Here is a 21627-nt window from a genome sequence, read left to right on the forward strand (position 1 = left end):
AGACTGACCCACTACAGATTGACCCATCACAGGCCCTCCACCACAGACCCCCCCCCCACCACAGACCCCCCACCACAGAATGACCCATCACAGACTTACCCATCACAGACTGACCCATCACAGACTGACCCACCACAGACTGAACCCCCGATCACAGACTGACCCATCACAAACCCCCATAACAGACTGACCCATCACAGATCCTCCACCATAGACTGACCCACCACAGACCCCCCAACACAGACTGACCTATCACAGACCCCCCACCACAGACTGACCCACCACAGACCCCCCACCACAGACTGACCCATAAAAGACCCCAAAACACAGACTGACCCATCACAGACCCCAAAACACAGACTGACCCATCACAGGCCCCCTATCACAGACTGACCCATCACAGAACCCACACCACAGACTGACCCATCACAGAACCCCCACCACAGACTGACCCATCACAGACTAACCCACCACAGACTGACCCATCACAGACTGACCAATCCCAGAGCCCCCATCACAGAACCCCCACCACAGACTGACCCATTACAGAACCCCCACCACAGACTGACCCACCACAGACTGACTAACCACAGAACCCCCATCACAGACTGACCCACAACAGACTGACCCACCACAGACTGACCCATCACAGACCCCCCCACCACAGACCTCCCCACCACAGACCCCCCACAACAGACTGACCCACCACAGACTGACCCATCATAGACTGACCCATCACAGACTGACCCACCACAGACTGACCCACCACCACAGACTGACCCATCACAGACCCCCCACCACAGACCGACCCATGACAGAACCCCCACCACAGACTGACCCACCACAGACCCCCCACCACAGACTGACCCATCACAGAACTCCCACCACAGACTGACCCATCACAGACCCACCACCACAGACTGACCCACCACAGACCCCCACCACAGACTGACCCACCATAGACTGACCTATCACAGACCCCCCACCACAGACTGACCCACCACAGACTGACCCACCACAGACCCCCCACCACAGACTGACCCACCATAGACTGACCCACCACAGACCCCCCACCACAGACTGACCCACCATAGACTGACCCACCACAGACCCCCCACCACAGACTGACCCACCATAGACTGACCCACCACAGACTGACCCACCATAGACTGACCTACCACAGACCTCCCACCAAAGACTGACCCACCACAGACTGACCCACCATAGACTGACCCACCACAGACTGACCCACCACAGACCGCCCACCACAGACTGACCCACCACAGACCCCCCACCACAGACTGACCCACCCTAGACTGACCTATCACAGACCCCCCACCACAGAATCCCCCATCACAGACCCCCCACCACAGACTGACCTACCACAGAATCCCCCTACCAAAGAATCCCCCATCACAGAACCCCCCCAATCAGACTGACCCATCACAGACCCCCATCACAGTACTCTCTTGATATTAAACTCCTGTCCTTTGCATAACAGCACAGCAATCCCCCCTACCCACAGAGCCCTACCTTTTTCACACAAGACGGTAAGCACTGCAGCCCTGGATAAAGGGCAGGACTGTTCACATTAAAGGTGGGCGATTGATTGCTGGGACCACCCCACTGCCTAGCAACCAATCACCCGCTTCTTAACTTTAAAAGTCTCGCCCCTTTGTTCAGAGCGGCCGTGCTTCATGTCTTGTGTGAATAAGACCAGAAGTGTGGGGAGGGGGCAATGCAGCGAAAATTCTGATATCACTGACCCACCTCTCTACCTTGTCCAATTAGAGGACACTTTGCATTCTGATTTCTAAAAGGCACCCGTGCCAGTGGGCGACCTCCTGTGTTGACAATGCAGCAGGACAGTGGCTTGACATGGAACCCAGAAGCTAGAAGAGTTTAATGTAACAGTAGTATGGCCTACAAGAGCATAAGCGTGGGAAAGGGGGGGGGGGCAGGTGTGCCAGGGCACACCCTGATCACTCTGTGCAATGCCAACTCCCACTACTGTCTGGGCTTCCCCTCACATCCCCCTCCTGCAGTGCCACTGGCTAGCCTTCTATTCTTTCCTCTCCCCTCAGCTGCTGCTTCCTATTCATTCAATGTCTAGTGCAGCTAAGGCTACAGAGAAAGGCATGCGTGTTTAAGATTTGGGGTGCACACCCTAATGCAATAGGCTGCACACACCTATGTACAAGAGTTATTTCCAGCTTCCAAGGGCATCAGCTAGTTATGGTGGACCATTGTAACTACAGTATGTAAAACATATCCATGCCTGGAATTCATCTTTAAATAAAAATACAATAAAAAAAAAAAATAACAATTCCATTCTAGATTGTAAGCTCTAACGAGCAGGGCTCTCTTAATCCTCCTGTATTGAATTGTATTGTAACTGTATTGTCTTCCCTCGTATTGTAAAGCGCTGCGCAAACTGTCGGCGCTATATAAATCCTGTATAATAATAAATAATAATTACATACTGGTGTCTGCTGGTAAAGTGCTAATACAGCATTGTCTTACATGATATGATGCACTTCTATAGAGCTTAAAAAAATGATCCACAATAGTGTGTTGTAGAGTAAAAAAAAGAGAAAGAAAAAGTTCTGCTCTGAGGCTCCCCCCTCAGAGCAGAACTTTTTTATGAAAGGAAAATATAATAGTTTTGTAAATCATTTGTTCCTTGAATAATTATGACTAAAAATACACTTATTGGGTCCATTCACATATTGGCATCCCAGATCGTAGGCAGAATCTCAGCGATTCTTCCCGCAATCCTCAATCACCACAAATCGTAATGCCCGTGCAATTCCCGTCACTACCAAAGGCACCCCAAATGTGGCGCAACTTTGCCATGATTGTCACCTGAGGAATCACTGTAAAATCGCACAAACAGAATCGTGGGATGCCTGTCGCCCAAAAGAAGTTCTTGTACTTCTTTTGGGCAACAGGCGTCCCGCAATTCTGTTTAGAATCCAGGATGCCAATATGTGAAAGGAGCCAAAATTATTTAATATTAACATTTGTCTATTTGAGCCAGGAAGAGGAACTCTGGGCTCCTGTTTGCATTTCCCAGGCTCTCCTTTTGCTTCTCAAAAGCCTGTACACAAAGATTTAGCTCAAGTTGCAATGTACACACACAAGTATGTGAATTATCACCGTGACTTATGTTTTATCGAATGGCTCAGTCAAAAGATTCAATCAGACAAAAGGAGCCTCAAAGCAGGAATTACCTGCTGTACTGTCTCAAATTCCCAAAAGTTTAGACACCTACTGCTAACATTTTTAGGGGTTCCTGACAGATTTGTAATTCATTTTTTCTATAAAAAATGCAAAAAAAATGTATTGTGTAGAGGATAAAGTGAGATTCCAAGGAAGGCAATATGTATTGAAATGAGGTATTGTCATCTCAATTCTCAGCTATTGGATAGGTTGTTGGATTTTGTTTTTACATTACATCAAATGCTACAGGGGAAGTGCGAATCCAAATATAAAGCAGGGTGAGTAGGAGATAAGAAGCCAGTGAGTAATTCAGCCTACCAGCATTCACCCATACAGTACCTAAAATAAAAACATTTCTTGGGTTGACTAATTCTTCAAGGTCTTATGGCTGTGTCAATAAGCTTCCTAAAACAAAGAAGGAAGAAGACTTTAATCAACCTCCGTTACGCCATTTAGACATGCCTGCTCACATATATATATATATGTTTTTCCTTGTTGCCCAGTGTAGGTCATAATAAACATTATGTTTTTAGTTTTTATGGTGACAGTTAATATGGGATCATTTATGTTAAGAACAGCAGGCATAGACACACAAACCTTAAGCAGCTCTCAGGTTGTATTCCTTGGAGGTTGCTCTATTGTCACCAACTAACAGCCAGACAGAATAAAGCAGAGCACCAAATCGTAAGGTGGATTCCTAATCTGGTTCAGGTTAGAGGTCAAGGCAGGTGTCAGATAATTATAACTGAGTAATCAGGCGGCAGATCAGGACAGGCAGCAAACTGATGACAGGATCCAAGCCAAGTTCAGAAGTTAAAAGAAAAGCCATGTTGTAATCAAATCCAAATAAAGCTAAACTCTATGTTCAAAGACCACCAAAGCAACCAAACACAGGAGTATTCAATAATTCCTTATGAACACACACAGGTTGACGATATGCTGATGTAAAAACTTCTTGACCCTCTTGGGTTAACACACCACCACTCTGCCCTCTATGCCATCTTTCACAGCAATCCAACCTTGCAATGTGAAAGCAGAGTGGCAATGTGTGAAGTTGAAGAGCGTGTTAATTGGTCTTCCAAGAGCAATATATGACTGATTTGTGTGTGTGGTCATATGGAATTTGTAGGTACCCTTGTGTTCAGCTTTATTTGAATTTGATGTTTAGTTGGACATCTTAGCCAGACCTGAGAAACTGAATTATTAATTTTTTGGAGGAGAGTAGAGATGGTATTAGAACTATGTTGTAATCAGAGTAACACTGGACTTAAATCCTACATCAGATAATATCACTTAAAACATGGAAGGGGCCCATGCTGCATTACTTTTTTTTTTTCAGCAGATGGCATAGAAACATGCCTAGCAATCATATATAAAACAGAGACAGAACAATGCTATCAAGTGGAGGAAGGATGGTGAGACATTCTCAGGGTGAAGAAGTTGAGCAGCTGCTAGAGAATTACAAATACTTTATACCTTAAATGGTGGCTGGCATTACAAGAATTGTTACTGTACCTTGTACTACCTAACTAAAGCCAGCATTCAATTCTTATTATACTCACATTCAGAATATTTTATTAATCTGATTCCAAACAGGGAAATTATTACATTTTAATAATAATATGTTTAGGTATTAAATTATTATAAAATAATAATGCCATTCAATCTAAATTAATATGTGTTCATATAAATATATATATATATATATATATATATATATATATATATATATATATATATATATATATATATATATATATATATATATATATATATATATATATGTGTGTGTGTTTTTTTTGTTTGTTTTTTTAATATATATCATTTTATTTCTATATTGATAATGCCAATGCCAAAATATAGTGATAACTGTATATAATTATATATTGTTTCTCCTGGTTGAAATTTTTCATTGTTCTTGCAGCAAAGCCAGTAGTAATTAGGTAGACAGAGAGCAGCACAGGACAGGTGCCAGGAGATTCTGTGACCTCCTGAGAAAATGATGGAGCACATACCCTGCTTATGGTTCCATTCAAACACACAGGGGAATTTTTGATTCCCAGTGCCCCACCAAATATATATATCTGTACCTTTTATAGGTCACCCATGTTGGAGGAAGCCAAGCAAGGGAAGATATAATTAAATTATGATACGTTGTGTGTGTCTCAACATTCATGTATTTAGACATCAGTACAAACATGAAAGTTCAGCTTTTTGTAGCCCTTTTTCCTCTTTCATTTGTACATTTTATGTAGGTGCCTTTAATAAATTGAATGCATTATTAAGGAAAGTAAAAACTGGCCGCAGAAGGCTAAATCTCTCATTTATTCCAACAAAAGATCAAATGGCTACACATTAATAACAATCACTAAGCACCAGAAACTGCCATGACTTTTTTTTTCTCATAATTTGTGATTGTTCTATTTTGTTCTATTGTTCTATTTTCTACAGGGACAATAACAAAATAGATAGATAGATAGATAGATAGATAGATAGATAGATAGATAGATAGATAGATAGATAGATAGATAGATAGATAGATAGATAGATAGATAGAGAGATAGATAGATAGATAGATAGATAGATAGATAGATAGATAGATAGATAGATAGATAGAGAGAGAGAGAGAGAGAGAGAGAGATAGATAGATAGATAGATAGATAGATAGATAGATAGATAGATAGATAGATAGATAGATAGATAGATAGATAGATAGATAGATAGATAGATAGATAGATAGATAGATAGATAGATAGATAGATAGATAGATAGATAGATAGATAGATAGATAAGGTTTGTAAAATGCAGCAGCAGTTAGTCATGGCTTGCATGAATCAACCCTTGAAATGATTACCATTTTATTCTAATTCTACCTATAACAGTTTACACTACCCATTCTCATTTGTTGATGTAAATCATTGCTCCTCATTGAATGCGGTTTCTAGATAATTAGTAACTTTCTCTACGGGCAAGATGACAAATATATTTTTATTTAAATGAAGCTACAAATTATTTTTGCATGCTCAGTGCAGCATTCCTAGATGTGTCAAGTCCCAAGTGTAACAGGTATAATATTTCTTGCCAGTTATGCCTTGAATAGGAATCTTCTGCATTTATGCACTGTGTATCAGTGATCCAATTTTTATTTTTTTTTTGCTTGGCACATGCTTGGGAAAGAGCTTTGAAAATAGAGCTACTCTGTTGCTAGGAGACAGCTCTAGTGCATCCTGTTCATTCTATTTTCCCGGGATTCGCTGTATGCAGGTGATTTCCAAGTTCGTCATACTCCAAGCATAATAAAGACTTTTTTCTAATACTGCACTATAATTTTACTTCCCCCAAAAAATACATGTAGGTCATATTCTATCCATATATGTCCTAAAAAAAAAATTAGAATGTTTTGTTAAAAAAACACTTTTTTTAAAAAAAGATTTATATTAAAAGAAAAAGCACAAACTTAGCTTAGTAAAGACAATGTCATTGCTACAAAATGTTAAACTGTATTTAAAGGCAAACTTCCAGTTTTGGATATAAGAAACAGACAATCTGTTTTTTTTTTTTTGTCTCCTTGCAAGGAAGATTCATTCCATTGTTTGCCCTGGAGACCACAGAACAGAATGTCACCAGTTGTCACCAAGAGGCGAGAGTATAGCATCCTATGGGACAAATGTTCAGGTTCTTGGCCGTGAATTTTCTCTCATTTCCCTATTGTGAGGACAGGACAGGAACTGAAGGGAGATTTCACTGGCAGGGCACAGGCAGCAAATTACCTAATAGGGGTTTTAACTCTTCCCTACTCTGTTGATAATTAAAAAAAAGTGTTGCCTATTCAATCCCTCAATGAACATTAATTGTTTTAATCCGTATGTTGCTAGCATTAGTAAATGGATAAGAAGTTATATTATATTTACTTGTGTTAACTTTTTTTTGCTCTTTTACATTTCTTCAGTTGCTTCCTGGTTTTAGCCTAGGCCAACATGATGTCATACATCCCAGGAGTCGTCATGGGTATTTTTTCTTTTTCATCTGGATGAGGGGAGGAGGGGCTTTTTGAGCTAAGCACACCCCCCTGTCTGAATTCCTGAGCTAAGGGCAACTGGATTCCTTGAAATAAATGCAACATGAATTATCTGCTCTGACTGAAAATGGTAATGGCTAGAAATGCTTGGGAGGTGTTCTTCAAAGTGATTTCTAAGCATGGAGACATAGGTTGATAGGTGAGTTTGCCTTGTGAATTAAAAATTTATTAAATAGCGTTTTCAGTTTGTGGTGCTCAGATACAGTTTAGTTTGGCTTTTAATGTAGGACTATCAATATAGTAAATAGCTGATGCAGTCAAGAGCACTGAAAGGATAGTCCCACGTGCAGACTTTGGGACAAGTGTCAGTTCAGTAATGATTAGCTAACCTGCCCTTTTGGTCAATCCCATTGCAGCCTATGGGGGGGCTTCAATGCCCATTTGAAGATAATATGAACCTTTTTTAGAACTGAGATTCCAGCTACAATACATTTCTCATGGACTACCTCACTGATAGAGAACTTTGGCAACACATATTTAGTTTGAAGTACCTTTGGATACCTTCTTTGAACTGATATTCCAGCTAATCAATGTAATTTATGCTTCTCAAGCAGTTCCTGCTGTCCTAGTTGCTGATTGGTTGACTGGAGTAGAGATGTTTCATGATTTCAAGGGTGTTGGCCACATTCATTGCCCATGTATTGTCACAATCGCCAGTGTTTTGCCCACATTTCTTGGCCACGTATTGTTACAATCAGGAATATGTTACCCACATATGTAGAGTATATAATCCCTAAACCCCAATGCATTTTTAAGCAAGTATGTCTTTATCCTAAAGGAAACCAAATCAATCCCCTTACCCTCACTCATTTAGTGCCAGTACTCACACCCTGTAACTGGCTGCTTGACTTTAAAGAGTATATGTAAAAAATGGCCACTTGTGCACTAATAAATGCATTCTGTAGGGGACAGCAGGAGTGTCACATGTTCCACCGATAGTGGCAGCTGCTGTAAGCAGAGCAGTAGGCTATATTCAGGCACCAGAGTGTTTTAGTTGGAAAAAAAAAAAAATAAAATATTTTTGCTGTAATTTGTAGTGCACTGTCCAGGCAAAGGCCCACAATAATTCATGCCAGTCAGCAGTATGTTTTCTAGTAGAGGTGTCAACTCTAGCTGGGAAGACATAGCATGATCTGGTGTCGAATGTAGGGTGGATGCCACCTCTCTTTGAGAATCAGCAATACAGCGGGATGACATCACATCTTGTCTATGGGCGTATTTGCTACTATCAGTGATAAACAGACCTGATATTTTTACTCTTATGGATCCGACTACAGAGATCTGGTCTCTTGACATCACAGGGCACATTGTGGCACATGCATGGAATAGGAATCTCTGCAGTCAGCCCAAACGTATCATGGTCTTTGTGCAGTTCTTCAGGTCTCTCTTTCTCTTCAGGTCAGTCTCTCTCCATATGGAAGGCTACCAGTCTCTCTTCTCTTGGCAGGCTCCTCAGGGCAGTCTGTCTTTATAGTTACAGTGATGTCTTCTCATTTCTCTTACTCTCTCCTAACTGCATATGTCAGGCTATCTAGGGCAGTCTCTCTATACAGCAAACTCTTTACCAGCACAGTACAACTGTAGCATATGTGTATAGTGTATAGAACAGGTGTGTCCAACCTGTGGTCCAAAATGGCTATGAATGTGGCCCAACACAAAATCATAAACTTACTTAAAAATATTGATTCTTTTTTGGGAGGCAATTTTTGGTAGAAATGTGTTTACACTTAACACATGCAACCAAAGAAAAAATTGACAGTGGCTCTTTACTGGACGTCTTATAAGTTTTATCTTCCCGAAGAAAAATATCCCACTCTTCACAATGACGCTTTATTCATGTCATCAGTTTTCAGCAGCACCTATATTTGTGAGCAACTATTTTCAAAGGATGAAGCACATGAAGGGCAAAATTAGAACCAAAATAGGATGAGCACTTTGAGAATTCATTGAGAATTCCTACTACATCCATTGAATCAGGTATTGATGTGTTAGTTTATCAAAAACTGTGCCTAAAATTGCACCAGGTTTTCTGTTGCCCTCTTTTACTTTTAAAATAAACATTAAAAAAAAAAAAAAAAAAGTTTATTATTTAGATAGGTACATTTTCTATATCAGTGATCATTCCTGACTTTTTCTGCTCATCAGCTATCCTTATTGTTAGTGTATTTTATGTGTGGCCCAAGACAATTCCTCTTTTTCCAAAGTGGCCCAGGAAGGTCAAAAGGTTGGACACCCCTGGTCTAGAACATGCAAGCTTGGCAGTTCAGGAACTATTTAACCATACATTCCTAAACACAGCCATCTTTTGAAAATGGACACTTTAATAATGTGCTGATTTTTAAATTATACTTATATTTGACCCTTTGATGGTGGACCCAGTGGTTTGCATTGGTACCTCAGCTATCTTGTTTCTAGTGCAAGTTGGAAAAAGAGAATAAACACCTAATCTATTACTGTGGGCAACACATAAACTTATCTCCAGTATTTGCCCATAGGACCCCAACAATCTTCAGTCTCCTACAAAGACAAAGGTGTTGTTGTAAATATGTTATAAAGGTGCTTATGCTCATGGCAAAAAACACTTCAAAGCAATTAAACTGACTGATTACTCAATTTCCCCTTAGGAATTTGGAACATTTTTTACTAAATTATGTAGCTGGTACCAACTAGGTGAGGCTATACAGAGTGTGAACAAAAAGATAAATGTGAAATGCCATCACTAACAACTGAGCACCTGATATTAGCCACTCTTACCAATTAGCATTAATTAGCAGCTTCTAATTTGTTGTAAAATTGCTAAAGAGGCCCCAGGTAGTAAAAGTGTAATATCCTGTTCTCTTTAAAGCTTATGCAAACTGATAGGAAACACATTTGCTCTTGATTCCCATTAAAGTTGAGGTGTGAATTAAAAAACATTATGGAATTTCACACATTTATTACCATGAACATCAGTGCTCTGCTTCTACCTTAAAACTAGATTAATGATGCTCACAAGCTGAATGATGTGTACATGAAAACCAACAAAATATCTTAACAATGAAGGTTTTCTGTCAGCCTCAGTATCGCACTCACTGAGTACCATCCTCGTAAATAACTAGTAATAGGTGATGATGCAAACTGTTCTTGGAAGGGGACTTTTTCCAGCATACAGAAATTCAGCTTCAGTGCATCAATCCTGTTGATTGTTTCCTCAATATAAATTCTGTCATGGTCAGTAACTAATTAATAATGTATTAGAGTTATAACAGATTACACTAACAGCAAAGACTCTCCTCCTAAAAGTATACCATGCTCTGTGTTTGACAGGCGGTGAGGAAGTAATATTTGTATTATTATTATACAGGATTTATATAGCGCCATCAGTTTACGTAGCACTTTACAACAAGAGGGAAGACAGTACAGTTACAATACAATGCAATACAGGAGGAATCAGAGGGTCCTGCTCGTTAGAGCTTACAATTAGTGTTGAACGAACACGGACTGTATTATTCGTGTTCGTACCGAATAATTGGATTTTTGTTACCCGAACACGAACACGTACACTTTACTGTATATTCGGGTAAAAATCCGTGTTCGGTCGTTTTATTTCCGGGTTTTGCATGCTTTGGCGCTCTTTTCATGGCGGGCTTTCAACAGCCAATCAACAATCGTTTAACTGGTGTGCCTTAAGCCATCCCAGCCATGCCTGCAAATGTCTCAGTAGCTGTGATTGGCCGTCTGAAGCATGTGACCAAGTCTTTATAAGTTCGAAGCAGCCGCAGCGGCGTCATTATGCTGCTTAGATCAGGGACAGAGCACACATCAACGTGCTGGCTGCTGATTAGGGAAAGATAGGCAGGAAAAAACCATTTGTGTCCAGATAGAATTGAGGGACAGGTCGGAGTGTTTAGGCAGGGCGAGTTGTAGGCATTTTAGGGATAGAGTCTGCTGAATTATAGGGTCAGTGTGTTCTACAAACTACAATCGATATTGCTGTGTGGGGTGGGGTCTGCACTTAGTTCTCCTGATCTACGATCTCTTCTCAATCCTGTTAGGGACAGAGTCTGCTGAATTTTAGGGAAAGTGTGTTCTACAAACTACAATCGATATTGCTGTGTGGTGTGGGATAGGAGATAGGCAGGTGTCAGTGATCCACATCCATTTTTCTGTGTGTGGGCTGCAGTGAACACAATCTTTTTGGGGTGCAGTGAACACAATCCTTTTGGAGTGCAGTGAACAAAATCTTTGTGGGGTGCAGTGAACACAATCCTTTTGGAGTGCAGTGAACAAAATCTTTGTGGGGTGCAGTGAACAAAACCTTTGTGGGGGTACAGTGAACACAATCTTTGTGGGGTGCAGTGAAGACAATCCTTGTGGGGTGCAGTGAAGACAATCCTTGTGGGGTGCAGTGAACAAAATCTTTGGGGGGTACAGTGAACACAATCTTTGTGGGGTGCAGAGAAGACAATCCTTGTGGGGTGCAGTGAACAAAATCTTTGGGGGGGGTACAGTGAACACAATCTTTGTGGGGTGCAGTGAACAAAACCTTTGTGGGGTGCAGTGAACACAATCTTTGTGGGGTGCAGTGAAGACAATCCTTGTGGGGTGCAGTGAAGACAATCCTTTTGGAGTGCAGTGAACACAATCTTTGTGGGGTACAGTGAACACAATCTTTGTGGGGTGCAGTGAACAAAACCTTTGAGGGGTACAGTGAACACAATCTTTGTGGGGTGCAGTGAACACAATCTTTGTGGGGTACAGTGAACACAATCTTTGTGGGGTGCAGTGAAGACAATCCTTTTGGAGTGCAGTGAACACAATCTTTGTGGGGTACAGTGAACACAATCTTTGTGGGGTGCAGTGAACAAAACCTTTGTGGGGTACAGTGAACACAATCTTTGTGGGGTGCAGTGAACACAATCTTTGTGGGGTACAGTGAACACAATCTTTGTGGGGTGCAGTGAAGACAATCCTTTTGGAGTGCAGTGAACACAATCTTTGTGGGGTACAGTGAACACAATCTTTGTGGGGTGCAGTGAACAAAACCTTTGTGGGGTACAGTGAACACAATCTTTGTGGGGTGCAGTGAACAAAACCTTTGAGGGGTACAGTGAACACAATCTTTGTGGGGTGCAGTGAACACAATCTTTGTGGGGTACAGTGAACACAATCTTTGTGGGGTGCAGTGAAGACAATCCTTTTGGAGTGCAGTGAACACAATCTTTGTGGGGTACAGTGAACACAATCTTTGTGGGGTGCAGTGAACAAAACCTTTGTGGGGTACAGTGAACACAATCTTTGTGGGGTGCAGTGAACACAATCTTTGTGGGGTGCAGTGAACAAAACCTTTGTGGGGTGCAGTGAACACAACCTTTGTGGGGTACAGTGAACACAATCTTTGTGGGGTGCAGTGAACAAAACCTTTGTGGGGTACAGTGAACACAATCTTTGTGGGGTACAGTGAACACAATCTTTGTGGGGTGCAGTGAACAAAACCTTTGTGGGGTACAGTGAACACAATCTTTGTGGGGTGCAGTGAACAAAACCTTTGTGGGGTACAGTGAACACAATCTTTGTGGGGTGCAGTGAAGACAATCCTTTTGGAGCGCAGTGAACAAAATCTTTGTGGGGTACAGTGAACACAATCTTTGTGGGGTGCAGTGAACAAAATCTTTGTGGGGTACAGTGAACACAATCTTTGTGGGGTGCAGTGAAGACAATCCTTGTGGGGTGCAGTGAAGACAATCCTTGTGGGGTGCAGTGAAGACAATCCTTGTGGGGTGCAGTGAACAAAATCTTTGGGGGGTACAGTGAACACAATCTTTGTGGGGTGCAGTGAACAAAACCTTTGTGGGGTACAGTGAACACAATCTTTGTGGGGTGCAGTGAACACAATCTTTGTGGGGTGCAGTGAACAAAACCTTTGTGGGGTGCAGTGAACACAACCTTTGTGGGGTACAGTGAACACAATCTTTGTGGGGTGCAGTGAACAAAACCTTTGTGGGGTACAGTGAACACAATCTTTGTGGGGTACAGTGAACACAATCTTAGTGGGGTGCAGTGAACAAAACCTTTGTGGGGTACAGTGAACACAATCTTTGTGGGGTGCAGTGAACAAAACCTTTGTGGGGTACAGTGAACACAATCTTTGTGGGGTGCAGTGAAGACAATCCTTTTGGAGTGCAGTGAACACAATCTTTGTGGGGTACAGTGAACACAATCTTTGTGGGGTGCAGTGAACAAAATCTTTGTGGGGTACAGTGAACACAATCTTTGTGGGGTGCAGTGAAGACAATCCTTGTGGGGTGCAGTGAAGACAATCCTTGTGGGGTGCAGTGAACACAATCTTTGTGGGGTGCAGTGAAGACAATCCTTTTGGAGTGCAGTGAACACAATCTTTGTGGGGTACAGTGAACACAATCTTTGTGGGGTGCAGTGAACAAAATCTTTGTGGGGTACAGTGAACACAATCTTTGTGGGGTGCAGTGAAGACAATCCTTGTGGGGTGCAGTGAAGACAATCCTTGTGGGGTGCAGTGAACAAAATCTTTGGGGGGTACAGTGAACACAATCTTTGTGGGGTGCAGTGAACACAATCTTTGTGGGGTGCAGTGAAGACAATCCTTTTGGAGTGCAGTGAACACAATCTTTGTGGGGTACAGTGAACACAATCTTTGTGGGGTGCAGTGAAGACAATCCTTGTGGAGTGCAGTGAACACAATCTTTGTGGGGTACAGTGAACACAATCTTTGTGGGGTGCAGTGAAGACAATCCTTGTGGGGTGCAGTGAAGACAATCCTTGTGGGGTGCAGTGAACAAAATCTTTGGGGGGTACAGTGAACACAATCTTTGTGGGGTGCAGTGAACAAAACCTTTGTGGGGTACAGTGAACACAATCTTTGTGGGGTGCAGTTAAGACAATCCTTTTGGAGTGCAGTGAACACAATCTTTGTGGGGTACAGTGAACACAATCTTTGTGGGGTGCAGTGAACAAAATCTTTGTGGGGTGCAGTGAACAAAACCTTTGTTGGGTACAGTGAACACAATCTTTGTGGGGTGCAGTGAACAAAATCTTTGTGGGGTGCAGTGAACAAAACCTTTGTGGGGGTACAGTGAACACAATCTTTGTGGGGTGCAGTGAAGACAATCCTTGTGGGGTGCAGTGAAGACAATCCTTGTGGGGTGCAGTGAACAAAATCTTTGGGGGGTACAGTGAACACAATCTTTGTGGGGTGCAGAGAAGACAATCCTTGTGGGGTGCAGTGAACAAAATCTTTGGGGGGGGGGGGTACAGTGAACACAATCTTTGTGGGGTGCAGTGAACAAAACCTTTGTGGGGTGCAGTGAACACAATCTTTGTGGGGTGCAGTGAAGACAATCCTTGTGGGGTGCAGTGAAGACAATCCTTTTGGAGTGCAGTGAACACAATCTTTGTGGGGTACAGTGAACACAATCTTTGTGGGGTGCAGTGAACAAAATCTTTGTGGGGTGCAGTGAACAAAACCTTTGTTGGGTACAGTGAACACAATCTTTGTGGGGTGCAGTGAACACAATCTTTGTGGGGTGCAGTGAACACAACCTTTGTAGGGTACAGTGAACACAATCTTTGTGGGGTGCAGTGAACAAAACCTTTGTGGGGTACAGTGAACACAATCTTTGTGGGGTACAGTGAACACAATCTTTGTGGGGTGCAGTGAACAAAACCTTTGTGGGGTACAGTGAACACAATCTTTGTGGGGTGCAGTGAACAAAACCTTTGTGGGGTACAGTGAACACAATCTTTGTGGGGTGCAGAGAAGACAATCCTTTTGGGGTGCAGTGAACACAATCTTTGTGGGGTACAGTGAACACAATCTTTGTGGGGTGCAGTGAACACAATCTTTGTGGGGTGCAGTGAACAAAACCTTTGTGGGGTGCAGTGAACACAATCTTTGTGGGGTGCAGTGAAGACAATCCTTGTGGGGTGCAGTGAAGACAATCCTTGTGGGGTGCAGTGAAGACAAACAATCCTCGTGGGGTGCAGTGAAAAAAATCTTTGGGGGGTACAGTGAACACAATCTTTGTGGGGTGCAGTGAACAAAACCTTTGTGGGGTACAGTGAACACAATCTTTGTGGGGTGCAGTGAACAAAACCTTTGTGGGGTACAGTGAACACAATCTTTGTGGGGTGCAGTGAAGACAATCCTTTTGGAGTGCAGTGAACACAATCTTTGTGGGGTACAGTGAACAAAACCTTTGTGGGGTACAGTGAACACAATCTTTGTGGGGTGCAGAGAAGACAATCCTTTTGGGGTGCAGTGAACACAATCTTTGTGGGGTACAGTGAACACAATCTTTGTGGGGTGCAGTGAACAAAACCTTTGTGGGGTACAGTGAACACAATCTTTGTGGGGTGCAGTGAACAAAACCTTTGTGGGGTACAGTGAACACAATCTTTGTGGGGTACAGTGAACACAATCTTTGTGGGGTACAGTGAACACAATCTCATACTTCTGAAGCTTTGAGGGTGCTGCCTGTTCTATACTCCTCCTCCTCCTCCTCATCCATCCTTTTAGGTGTACAAACAATAGTAATTGGGGCCTAGTGTGCTTCTGTACGTGTGAAAAACATACACTTTTTTTGATCATATTTCCTATTCCGTTATTCAATAAAAACCTTTGGGGCTCAATTAAATTGCGGAATAGTCTGTGTCGGTACGTGTGAGATCCACCTTTCCAAGTTTTTGGGGTTCATCTCATACTTCTGAAGATTTGAGGGTGCTGCCTGTTCTATACTCCTCCTCCTCCTCTTCCTCATCCATCCTTTTAGGTATACAAACAATAGTAATTGGGGCCTAGTGTGCTTCTGTACGTGTGAAAAACATACACTTTTTTTTGATCATATTTCCTATTCCGCTATTCAATAAAAACCTTTGGGGCTCAATTAAATTGCGGAATAGTCTGTGTCGGTACGTGTGAGATCCACCTTTCCAAGTTTTTGGGGTTCATCTCATACTTCTGAAGCTTTGAGGGTGCTGCCTGTTCTATACTCCTCCACCTCCTCCTCCTCATCCATCCTTTTAGGTGTACAAACAATAGTAATTGGGGCCTAGTGTGCTTCTGTACGTGTGAAAAACATACACTTTTTTTTGATCATATTTCCTATTCCGCTATTCAATAAAAACCTTTGGGGCTCAATTAAATTGCGGAATAGTCTGTGTCGGTACGTGTGAGATCCACCTTTCCAAGTTTTTGGGGTTCATCTCATACTTCTGAAGCTTTGAGGGTGCTGCCTGTTCTATACTCCTCCTCCTCCTCCTCCTCATCCATCCTTTTAGGTGTACAAACAATAGTAATTGGGGCCTAGTGTGCTTCTGTACGTGTGAAAAACATACACTTTTTTTTGATCATATTTCCTATTCCGCTATTCAATAAAAACCTTTGGGGCTCAATTAAATTGCGGAATAGTCTGTGTCGGTACGTGTGAGATCCACCTTTCCAAGTTTTTGGGGTTCATCTCATACTTCTGAAGCTTTGAGGGTGCTGCCTGTTCTATACTCCTCCTCCTCCTCTTCCTCATCCATCCTTTTAGGTGTACAAACAATAGTAATTGGGGCCTAGTGTGCTTCTGTACGTGTGAAAAACATACACTTTTTTTTGATCATATTTCCTATTCCGCTATTCAATAAAAACCTTTGGGGCTCAATTAAATTGAGGAATAGTCTGTGTCGGTACGTGTGAGATCCACCTTTCCAAGTTTTTGGGGTTCATCTCATACTTCTGAAGCTTTGAGGGTGCTGCCTGTTCTATACTCCTCCTCCTCCTCCTCCTCATCCATCCTTTTAGGTGTACAAACAATAGTAATTGGGGCCTAGTGTGCTTCTGTACGTGTGAAAAACATACACTTTTTTTTGATCATATTTCCTATTCCGCTATTCAATAAAAACCTTTGTGGCTCAATTAAATTGCGGAATAGTCTGTGTCGGTACGTGTGAGATCCACCTTTCCAAGTTTTTGGGGTTCATCTCATACTTCTGAAGATTTGAGGGTGCTGCCTGTTCCATACTCCTCTTCCTCATCCTCCCTTTAGGGTAGGAAAAAATTTAATCGGGCCTAGTCTGTGTTTGTACGTGTGAGACACACAGTTTTTTATCCTATTCCGCTATTCAATACACACCCTTTTGGTGTAAAAAACATTAAATTGCGGCATAGTTTGCATATTTGACTGTGAGATACACCCGTGCGATACTGTTGTTCTTTTGTTCCGCTATTCAATAAAGACCTTTCTAGGGCAAGATCTTAAATTTCAGAAATATGAGGAGAGCGTCAAATAGGGGCCGTGGCCTGGGTCGTGGTGGTGCTGCTGCTAGAGCTCCTGTTGCAAGGAGAGGACGTGGTCGATCTGTGCCAGCTACACGCACAAGTGAAACACCTTCCTCAAGTGTGAGTAGGCGACAGAACCTGCATCAGTATTTGGTAGGGCATCATACGCCTCTAGAAGTGATGAGGCCAGAACACAGAGAGGCGATAGTAGATTGGTTTGCTGCTGACAGTGCCTCCAGTTCCTTCACATTGTCTCCCACCCAGTCTACTGCAGAAAGGTCAGAGTTGGCACCTGCAGCCAATGTCCAACCGTCTTTCACCTCACCCCCTTGCAAATCAGGCAAGCAGTCTGAGCCCCAAGCCATAGAGCAGTCTCTTATTCTTTTTGAGGACTCTGTCAGCAGGGTTTCCCAGGGCCATCCACCTAGCCCTGCCCCAGAAGTGGAAGAGATTGAGTGCAGCGATGCCCAACCACTTATTTCTCAAGATGAGTGCATGGAAGGACCATCACAGCACGTCTCCGATGATGACGAAACGCAGGTGCCAACTGCTGCGGCGTTCAGCATTGTGGAGACCGACAGGGAGGGCAGGGGTGAAGACTGGGTGGAAGATGATGTGGAGGACGATGAGGTCCTCGACCCCACATGGAATGAAGGTCATGCAGGTGACCTGAGTAGTTTGGAGGAAGAGGCGGTGGTCGCACAGAGCCACCAGCACAGCAGAAGAGGGAGCAGGGTGCAGAAGCGGAGCGGCCGTGCCCTAGACACTACTTCTGCTACTGCCCAACGCAGCAAGGGAACGAGCGCACCAAAGTCAGCTCAAAAGAGTTCTCTAGCGTGGAAGTTCTTTAGAAAATGTGCTGATGACAGGACACGAGTGGTTTGCACCCTGTGCAATCAGAGCCTGAAGCGAGGCATAAACCTTCTCAACCTGAGCACAACCTGCATGATCAGGCATCTAAGTGCAAAGCACGAGCTGCAGTGGAGTACACACCTTCAAAACCAAGAAACGTCTCTGGCTCATCCTGCTTCCTCTTCTGCTGCAGTCTCGGCCGCTCCAGCCACCTCTGTAGTCATACCGGCACCTGCCACCCCGCAAACAGACGATCTGTCAGCAACACCACCACCTGGGTCACCAACAACCATCTCCACAATGTCCCGTGGAAGCGTTCAGCTTTCCATCTCCCAAACACTTGAGAGGAAGAGGAAGTACCCCCCTACCCACCCGCGATCCCTGGCCCTGAATGCCAGCATTTCACAATTATTGGCCTTTGAAATGCTGTCATTCCGTCTGGTGGAGACGCCCAGTTTTAAAAAGCTTATGTCGGTGGCTGTCCCACAGTACGTCGTGCCCAGCCGCCACTACTTTTCCAGGCAAGCCATCCCTTCCCTGCACAACCAAGTGGGGGAAAAAATCAGGTGTGCACTGCGCAACGCCATCTGTGCCAAGGTCCACCTAACTACCGATACGTGGACCAGTAAGCACGGTCAGGGGCGTTATATCTCCCTAACGGCACACTGGGTATATGCAGTGGCGGATGGGCCTGAGGCGGATAGCAATTTGGCACATGTCCTTCCACCACCGAGGATTGCAGGGCGCTTCAGTTTGCCTCCTGTTCCTAACTCATCCTACTCCGCTACCTCATCCTCTACCGCCTCCTCATCCGGACAGCGTAATACCTTCACCACCAACTTCAGCACGGCCAGGGCTAAACGACAGCAGGCAGTTTTACAACTTGCCTGTTTGGGGGACAAACCACACACCGCGCAGGAGTTGTGGAGGAGCATGGAACAGCAGACAAATGAGTGGTTGCTGCCAGCGAGCCTCAAGCCCGGCCTGGTGGTGTGCGATAATGGGCGAAATCTCATAGCAGCTCTGGGCCTAGCCGGTTTGACGCACATCCCTTGCCTGGCGCATGTGCTGAATTTGGTGGTGCAGAGGTTCCTTAAAAAGTACCCCGATATGTCAGAGCTGCTGCAGAAAGTGCGGGCCGTCTGTGCGCACTTTCGGCGTTCTCACCCTGCTGCTGCTCGCCTGGCAGGGCTGCAGCGTAACTTCGGCCTTCCCGCTCACCGCCTCATATGTGACGTGCCCACAAGGTGGAACTCCACCTTGCACATGCTGCAAAGACTGTGCGAGCAGCAGCAGGCCATAGTGGAGTTTCAGCTGCAGCACGCACGCGTGAGTCGCTCTGCGGAACAGCACCACTTCACCACCAATAACTGGGCCTCCATGCGAGACCTGTGTGCCTTGTTGCGCTGTTTTGAGTACTCCACCAACATGGCCAGTGGCAATGATGCCGTTCTCAGCTTAACTATCCCACTTCTATGCCTCCTTGAAAAAACAATTCGGGCGATGATGGAAGAGGATGTGGCACAGGATGAGGAGGAGGAGGAGGAGGATGAAGAGGTAACATTTCAAAGGCTTTCAGGGCAGTCATTCGCAAGGGGCTCCGAGGGTGGGTTCCTGCACACACAAACGCCAGGGACACAATTGTCCAGCAGAGGCACAGTTCTGGAGGATGAGGAGGAGCTGGAGGAGGAGATGGAACCATGTTCACAGCAGGGTGGCACCCAGGCCAGCTCATGGCCATCACTGGTGCGTGGCTGGGGGGATACAGAGGACACGGACGATACACCTCCCACAGAGGACAGCCTTTCGTCGCCTCTGGGCAGCCTGGCACACATGAGCGATTACATGCTGCAGTGTCTCCACAACGACCGCCGAGTTGCCCACATTCTAACTTGTGCTGATTACTGGGTGGCCACGCTGCTGGATCCCCGTTACAAGGACAACATACCGTCCTTAATTCACTCACTGGAGCGCGATCGCAAGATGCGCGAGTACAAGCGCACGCTGGTAGACGCGATGCTGCTGGCATTCCCATCTGACAGCGGGGCCACAGTGGAAGCACAAGGCAGAGGAGGAGGAGGTCGCCAACTCAACCAGGGCACCGCCAGCACCTCAGAAGGCAGGGTTAGCATGGCCGAAATGTGGAAAAGCTTTGTCAGCACGCCACAACAAACAGCAGCACCAGCAGCTCAGATGGAACGTCTTAGCAGGAGGCAGCATTTTACCAACATGGTGGAGCAGTATGTGTGCACACGCCTACATGTAGTGAATGAGGGGTCTGCCCCCTTCAACTTCTGGGTCTCCAAATTGGGCACATGGCCTGAGCTTGCCCTTTACGCCTTGGAGGTGCTGGCGTGCCCTGCAGCCAGTGTATTATCTAAACGGGTATTTAGCACGGCTGGGGGTGTTATAACAGACAAGCGCAGCCGCCTGTCCAGAGACAATGTGGACAAGCTCACGTTCATTAAAATGAACCAGGCATGGATCCCACGGGACTTTTCCGTACCTTGTGCAGAATAGCAATGGATACCGACCTTACCCAGCCATTGTTCCATTTTTGCTCTTTCTCACTCTTTTGGGGTGTACCCTCATTTAAAATTTGTGAAAAGAAGCAGTGTTGGCTACCTCGTCCTCCTCCTCAGGGCCAGATTAACGTAGGGGCTATTGGAGCTGCAGCTCCATGCAGGCCCCTACCTTTTATATAGGCCCCGGGTTGGCCATATTCACTGTGACCGCTCTTCTGTCACTTGTAAACACAGAAGTCTGGCTTCTATGCTCGCTTCCCCAGGCAGCACCCTCAGAACCTCCCCACACAGCGCGAAGGCCGGACAAGGAGGGACAGTTGCCGATGCATGGATGTGTTTATGGGCTTCAGAGACAGCATCCCATGTTGAATTAGGCATGCATGGCTGCACCCTTCCTCCTCTGGGTGCATGCCAAGGCACGGCCCTTAAGGCCCTTCAAAATCCTCAGCACCAAGACCATGATGCTCTTAATCCGGCCCTGGTCCTCCTCCACCGCCGCTTCCACCTACACCGCCCATAGGTGTGCGCAGCCTATTGCATTAGGGTGTGCACCCCAAAGTTGAAATACACATGCATGTGTTTGCCTACATGTACATGGCCCCGATACATTACTCTCCCTGCTGGCAAAGAGAAATAGAGCAGAGCAGGTGCGAGGGAGATCTTTCCCATCT

Source organism: Pelophylax lessonae (assembly GCF_965119305.1).
Source record: "Pelophylax lessonae genome assembly, chromosome: 1".
Lineage (NCBI taxonomy): Eukaryota > Metazoa > Chordata > Amphibia > Anura > Ranidae > Pelophylax > Pelophylax lessonae.